The sequence below is a fragment of the Lissotriton helveticus genome, chromosome 7 (genome assembly GCF_964261635.1).
Source record: "Lissotriton helveticus chromosome 7, aLisHel1.1, whole genome shotgun sequence".
NCBI classification, from domain to species: domain Eukaryota; kingdom Metazoa; phylum Chordata; class Amphibia; order Caudata; family Salamandridae; genus Lissotriton; species Lissotriton helveticus.
In genome coordinates, this window is record NC_136068.1 from 1,480,272,983 (window position 1) to 1,480,280,793 (window position 7,811).

Below are 7,811 nucleotides of genomic sequence, written 5' to 3' on the forward strand. Positions count from 1 at the left end.
GTGGCCAAACACAAACCTTTCTCCAACGCTTTCCCGCCATGGAAATGGTTGGTTGGGAATTTGTTCCGTCCCACAGTTGGAAGGGGAATGGAGTATTCCTACTTAAATTGCAGTATTGCACACAAATATAGACCTTTGGCAGTGCGTGCACAGCTAAGCCCTGTGCAACAACTATTTAATTGACAGCCTCTCTGATCAAAACAGAATTCAAAAACATTCCCAGATATTGAACCAAGCGTCTAGTGACCAACTGACCGCAACATTGTGGGAAACGGCAGTGGTGGACCTTAGAGAAAACGTAGCCACAAATACGACTAAAAGGCCTTATAAATCCACTTCAAACACACTCCAATTTAGTGAGCACAATCAAACTACAATGAACATCAAATACAAATGAAACAACTTATTGCGCAGGCGTGCCTACAACGATACTGAACATAAATTCCTATGAGAGAAAACACTCACAAGGAGTACAGGAAGGCTAGATTCACCTCCCAAAGGATGAAAGAACATCGCTGGGCAATCGCTCACGAAATTATAAAATCAAAGGATCAAAGGAGATTCTGGAAGTGGGTAAACAAGGGTGCCAGACCTGCCCAACTACCAACTGTAACAAACATTTATCCTGCCGAATGGGAGGCCCACATTGTAGCACTCTACGTAGAGCCCAATAGAAACAACTGGCCTAGCCATCACAGCTCTTGCCATATTAACTCCTACATCGGACTGGAGCCCACCGTCAAGAGCACACCAACCCAAGTCGCACTTATTATCAAACAAATGCACCCCAGAGGGGCGCCTGGCCCAAATTGCATACCAACAAAGATGTACAAAGCATCTATTCACAAGTGGGCCGCACTCTTAGCCACCCTATTCGAGTCAAGCAGAATGGGTGGGCATATTCCTGACTCCTGTCGAGGCTCTCTCCTCATCTCTATCCATTAAAAAAGCCTGCGGTCCGGCCCAGATAACTACTGGGTGATTGCCCTCCTCGATGTTGAAGGGAAGGCCTATGCAAGTGCTCTTGTGGTATCCTGCTGCTCAGCCAGAATGACTGCCTGATGGAATGTTAGTGTTTGGAATGTGTGCGTGCGTGAATAAGTTGGATGAAGGGCTGAGCAGCAGGGAAGCTGCTCCTCGTGGGGCTCATACTTAGACTCTGACTTTACCTCTTTGTATCTGACTTACCACCTCAATAAATCTACGCGGTAAACTACCTGGCTTGGAGCGTCCTTTCTTCCAGACTACAGCTTTACTTCAAGAACTGACTACCAGGGTGGAAGACCGTAAAAAATACTCTCTACTCAAACCGGCTTCCAAAAGGGCTACCACTTTGAAGACAATTTGATCTGTCTAACTCACATGATTGAGGGCACACTCGCTACAAAAGGAAAATCGCTATATTTGGGGTTTATCGATTTCTGAAAAGCTTTTGATAGCGTTGTTCGTACCAGACTCTGGGAAAAATAAATGAAATGGGGCATCCTGCAATCCCTCATGAATGCTCTATCACCCTGTACACTGACATCTGGATAAAAATAAGAGTCTCCTCTGGATGGTCAACAACCAATAAAATCATGACCAACAGAGGCTTAAAGCAAGGATACATATTGGCCCCTCTACTGTTTAATTTGTACCTAGCAGACCTGCCTGAGTGGCTGACTTTCCCTCGAGCATTTCCACCCAGAATCGCATCTATTAAAAATCAATCAATGCAATATGCACCCAACACGATTCTCCTCAATCAAACCCAGGTGGGCCTTCAGAGACTCTTCAATTCCTTGGCATTGTACTGTAAAACAACCGCTTTAGAGATTAACACCCCCAAAACCAAGGTGATGATAGTCTCGAGGCAACGAGCAAGAAAGCGCTTCTGGTATATTGAAGGGAAATCAATAGAGGTAGTGGCCGCATATAAGTACCTGGGAAACTGGATAGATCACAGAGGAAGACCGGCTCTGCACATTGCTGCAATGCAAAGAGTGGTTCGCTGCCTTGAGGGGGCCTTCTCAAGAACCAAGCAAGCCCTTCATTCTCCCGATTTCTCGCCGTTAATCTGAGTGATAGGTCCCAAACTTCTACCGACCTTTGCCTCACTAACCTTCAAAGATAAAATGTTCACCTGGTTACACAGAGCGCAATCATCCTATTTTCGCAGGGTTATCCATCTACCCAACCCGACCCCTCACACCCAAATCCGTATGGAGTTTAGCTTGTCATCCCAACTCTGGATTATGAAAGCAAGATTTATTGCCAACTGCTCAAAAACTAAAAAGGACTGTGACCTTACACTAAAGAGTTGCATTGCATCTGGTCCCTGCTAAAGAATCCTAGAACACCCAGGAGTCAATTTTTAACACGCTGCTTGGACGCACCAGAAGCTCACGATATATGGGCCAGTTCGCTGCCCACAGGGGTTGTCGCAAAAGTACTGACCGAACAAGCGAAGATCTTGTCAGCGGAACCTGATGCACTTGCCGTGAAAAATTTCTCTCATGGTAGCTAGGTGTCAAAACTCTATGATCGGGAAACTCTACCACACTATTTGTCATCCCCCATGAAGCCATCAGTGAATCATCATCTAATGAGACTACGTTTTGTCCTAATCCCCCTGATGGCGTACAAGTATGGCCAGAGGTATAAGGCTCATACACCCTCTCAGTGCCATTTTTGCGGCAACGTGGAAGAAAACTTAATTCACGTCTTATGCATTTGCAGGATCTTGCACTCCTGGTGAACCTTTTGGCTGCATCCAATCTGGCGGATCCTCAATGTGCGGACATGTCAAGAGGCCCTAGAGGAGTGCATGAAAGGTGATTCAGCTCAGATGGCCGCCCGTTTTGTAAAATACATGTCTGAGATCAAATTTATTTTACCAGTAGACGACCGCCATGAACTTCAGCCATGCCAGTCATGAACTTTCTTTTAATATGAATTCCTTTTTCAATAGAGAACGGAAATTGGTTTTAAGCTTTTTTGTATGAATTGCAATGATTTTCATGAATAATGTATCGTTAACTTTAACTTATCCCAGAAGTAGGCCTCTAACGCTGTGCCAGTCACAGGTGTACTTTGGAAAGGTTTTTTGTCTACTGAACGTGCGTTAATGGGAAAGCTAAAAAGCTCTGCATATTCTTTTCTTGGTGAATTGAATCCTCTGCAGATTGGAAAGGGGGGGAATCATGCAACACTACTGCATTATCCTTGATTCTGAGGATCGGTTTTCAGAATAGGGAGATAATATTGTATATTGTAAATACCAGCCCCATTGTTGTTGGTGCCTACATGGTTTGATATTACCTCCAAAAATATAGTGATACTTGGAATGAGACCTCTAGGCACGTTAGGGAAATTACTAACGTACAGCTGTCTAATCATCCCAGAGGCGTAGTTTAGTCTGGAAAATTTGGTGGGTGTGAATTTCAAATTTTCTAACTATAAAGCAATGGGCCACAGATTGGATGTGTGAGGTCACTACGGTTCTGGATGGATTGTTGCCATGATGAACCGGGTCAGTGCTGATTTGCATTAGGTGGGCTTCTTGGGCTGATTCAGCATTTGGTGGACAGGTAGTCTGTTACAATGACAACAGAGTACCCTATGCCCAAACTCAAAGTCCACCCGCCCCATTTTGGGTCAATCAAACCTCAAGTTTTATGCTGAAGGTGTAAAATTTACTCTGTGAGGGTAAAACGTTCTTCAATAGTACCACAGAGTTGCTACCATTGGAAGTAAGCCATCCAACTGTACGCCCTATTTGAAGTGGAAGGTCAGATAGCTTATTATTTTTTTTACTATCCATCACCCTCAGATATATCCTGGCAGTAAGGAACAGTACATGATACAAAAAAAGAAACATAGGGGGTCTAAAGCAACACAACGTGTGGCTAGCTATCCACAACTCTAATAAACCTTATGAGTTAGTGCCCTAATCACCCTAGATAGCCTCTAAAGTGGAGTACAAATTAACAATGGGTCAGTGTGCATGGAATCACGTACATACAGTGCCAATTTACTCTATCCCAATTGCTCAAGAGTGGATAACCATCAAAATGAACTAAGTGATCAGTCCTATCATCTCGTTCACCAGTATCACATGGTTGATCCCTTGATCATCGAGACCATTTCACCACGAAGTTGATAGTGGAGCAAAATCAAGTCCATAGGCACTTATGGACAACCATACGACAGCCAATCATTGATGGTAGGGATAGTGAAAACGCAGTGCAAACCCTTGAGCAATTGGGATTGAGTAAATTGGCACTGTATGTACGTGATTCCATGCACACTGACCCATTAGGGCACTAACTCATAAGGTTTATTAGAGTTGTGGATAGCTAGCCACACGTTGTGTTGCTTTAGACCCCCTGTGTTTCTGTTTGTGTATCATGTACTGAGCTGGGGACCTGAACCAGGAGTGGTCTCTAAATATTTGTATGTCCCTGTGACCCTCTCCCCCTGTATGTTATGAGAGTAAGGAACAGTAACCATAAGAAAAATTACCCCCACACTATGGAAGAAAATTTGTGAATGGATCATTAGTTTTTTATTTTGAAAAGCAAACTACCGCTTTGGAAAATGTTGATGCGAGCTACCGTGTTTGACAGAGCCATCCATTAACCTTTTCCTGCAATGACAAGAACCACCATGATGGGGGTTCCTGCCAATGAATAGAGAGGCCTGCTGGGTTGACAGACATCTCTGAATATGGCAGCTCGAGTAAAGTCAGTAAAGTGCTCAGCCAGCTTGTCTACCTCGACTGCATCTGCTAAATCATGCTCTCAATCTAGAGTGGCACAGTGGGTGATTACCCATGGTTCGCAATATTACCAGAAGGAATTACAAGTGGTTAAACTATTAGCAAGCATTCGTCTATAGTATGCCTGGAAATCTGGGACTGGTGTACCTTTCCAAGCCTACAACGTCCAATATTTGTAAATTCCTAAAAATAGTAAATTTGCAAGCATTTAAGGAGTACTTCTTTGGGTGCATATTTGCCACTTGTTTGGTAAATAGGCCATTAAGGGGCATATTTACAAATAAGTGGTGCAATGCAATGCAGGAAGCAGAGTTGCTGCGCTGCATTGGGCCACCTGAAGAGAGCAGAACTGCACTGTCGCTTCAAAGAAATGGTGCTATTCTGCTCTTCCCCTGTGCTGGTGCAATTCAGGTTGTCTATCGCCATCCCAGGCACCCTTGTGCCATAGTGCACTATCCTTGGAGGCTTTTTTCTCTTTGTATGCATACTGCAGAAAGGAGTACACATGCAAAGAGGCAATGTCACGGAGGAATACAAATATTTCTCCTTGTTATGATTGCCTCAGGCAAGCACACCATTTTTGCACAAACGCTTGTCTACAACTCTTTATAAATATTGGTTTGCGTCAAAATTTTATGCACCACATATGGAATGCCTAGCTAAGGCAAAGTGACTCAAGGCAGCACATTGTGCTCCAGTGGCAGCTGGTCATTTTTACAGGGTGTGGGGGCACACACACACATATACACTCACTCACACCTATGCATCACAAACACGCGCACACACACACACCCATTTACAATGCTCACTCACAATAAATTAATACATTTATACTTACATAAACGCACAAAACATTCAGAAACAGAAAACCTACCTGTCCTGCAACTCCAGCATAGGAAAGCCTCAGAGGTCCCAGGAGAGTTCGGACTGCTGTCTTAGGTCAGCCAATAAGGGAAGGAAGCAGTCCCACTAAGGCAGCAGTCCCACACTCATCACAGACGGGATGGGTTCAGTGAGAACCGCTGACCCCATGCCACTCTGTAATGAGGTGTCACTGATTGACACTCGGCCCTGGGCACTTCAGGGCTTAAAACTGAAGCGCCTAGGTCCCAGGTAATGAGTGACATTCTCCCTCGTCATGATGGGGAGAGCCTAAAGGTACTTTTGCCAGGCTGAGGTGATCACGATCACAGGGCTGTGAAATGCTCAACCTGGCAAAGTTCAGCTCAGGCAACCAGGAGCCTGTGCATTTACCGCATGTCTAGCTCCTGGCTGCCTGACCGGAACAAGCAGAGTGTATGTCAAGCTGACTTTAGCCCAGCCTGACAGACATTTTTGCTTTCTGGAAAAAGGTGAGGGGGCGTGCCCATATTGGCAGGCAGCGGCTGATGTGCTCATTGCATTACTTTTTCTTACAAAGCCACGCAAATTGACATTTGTGTGGCTTTGTAAATAACAGAAATGGTTTTGCATTTGAGCAGCCTCAAAAAAGTCTCGCAATCTAGACGAAAAATCTTAGTTAACCTGGGCCTATGTAAATGCACCATGTCTATAATAAGTATGGGTTTGCGTCGAAATTTATTGGTGGATGCACAGGACAGCCCATGCAACACCTATGGAACCTGACGCAAAGTAACACAAGGCAGCACAATGCTCTGTATTGCATTGTTTTTTCTTACAAAGTCACGCAAATCAACATTTTGCTTGGCTTAATAAATACCAAAAAGGATTTACATTGCGGTTGTGTCAAAATACTGATGCAACCCAGACTCAAAATCTTTGTAAATCTGGGCCTAAATATATTTAAGGTTCTGATCCAAAAGTGAACAAGTTGAAGCAACACAGACTTAGCAGTCCCGACTCAGAGTTCTGATACTCAATTACCAAGCCAAAAATGTATTTATTATTGAGGGGTGTCACATCATACCTACCGCCACAACCCCCCTCCCAAAGGTAGGCCCCTGCACCATACAGCTGTACATACTACATCCCTGTGGAGACCGGAATATAAGATCTGACCAGCGAAGGAAGAAACAATTTAAAGTCATGCTTCTGATGAATCCACCCACAAAAAAATACAGAGGCAGTCCTGAAAAAAACTGCTACTCACTGCAAATGCAATATCTCTGGAAAAGTGGAAAAATAAAATTGAGGAGCAATGTGTGTAGGGTAAATGGCAGGTTGATGCGATGTGGAAAGAATGCAAATGTGCTCTGTGCCTTATATAGCGCTTCCTTTACCGAATGGCACAGATTTTAAGGAGTACCCTGGGAAAGCCAGGTACCGAAATCATGTCACCTCACCAGAAATGTGACTCATCAGCTTTAGTCTCCATGCCACATAGGATCTGTGGTAACCTTTGTTACAACATGTGCAGCCTGCAGTAATTTATGTAATATTAAAACAAAATAAAACTGTGTGCCAGCCATGACAACAGCCTTAATTCAGTTTCCCTCCTTTCTCCTTAGCCTCACTGCCACCAAAAGTATACGACTGTGTTAAGTGCACAGAGGTGGCCTCCGGGTGCATCGATCCGAAGCTCTGCAAGGGTGAGAATCAACAGGAAATGCTGGTGCATGGTAAAAGATGCAGTGGTGTAGCTTGGTCAGTAAGATTGGGGGTTGAGGTGGAGCTTCAAATTTCCCACCAATCACGCTGGCATATAATGTTAAAATACATTAGCCAACAAGCAGAGCGCTTGAAAGAGGCTGAAGGGGCAGTGAAAAGGGAGACAATTGCGGATTGGTAGGGGTGCTAAGTGAGAGAAAGCACATCATTTTGTAAAATAATTAACATTTTCTAAGACTTTGAAAACAGATGAGTATGTGTGTGTGTTTGTGTGCACTTGTCAGTGTGTGCATGCGAAAATCACAGGTGAATTCCAACAGACACCTCACCCTACCCAATTGAAGGCACCTTTACTCAACTATTCATCAGAAAATACATTTATTAGGGGAGTATAACACCCCAAACACCCCCCCCCCGCCCCAAAGTAACGCGCCTGAAAAGAAGGCCCATGCATGGGTCGACCTTGCTGCCTAACTGGTTATGA

At 44.3% G+C, this 7,811-nt stretch overlaps 1 long non-coding RNA gene across 1 annotated transcript in view; it reads left to right on the forward strand.

Moving 5' to 3' along the window:
- LOC144767488 (uncharacterized) overlaps nt 1-7,308 on the forward strand; it is a 78,204-nt gene extending 70,896 nt beyond the window's left edge. The window contains exon 4 of the long non-coding RNA XR_013598231.1: nt 7,228-7,308. This is a non-coding gene — a long non-coding RNA (uncharacterized LOC144767488). The remainder of the gene's footprint in view (nt 1-7,227) is intronic.
- The last annotated feature ends 503 nt before the right edge of the window (nt 7,309-7,811 follow it).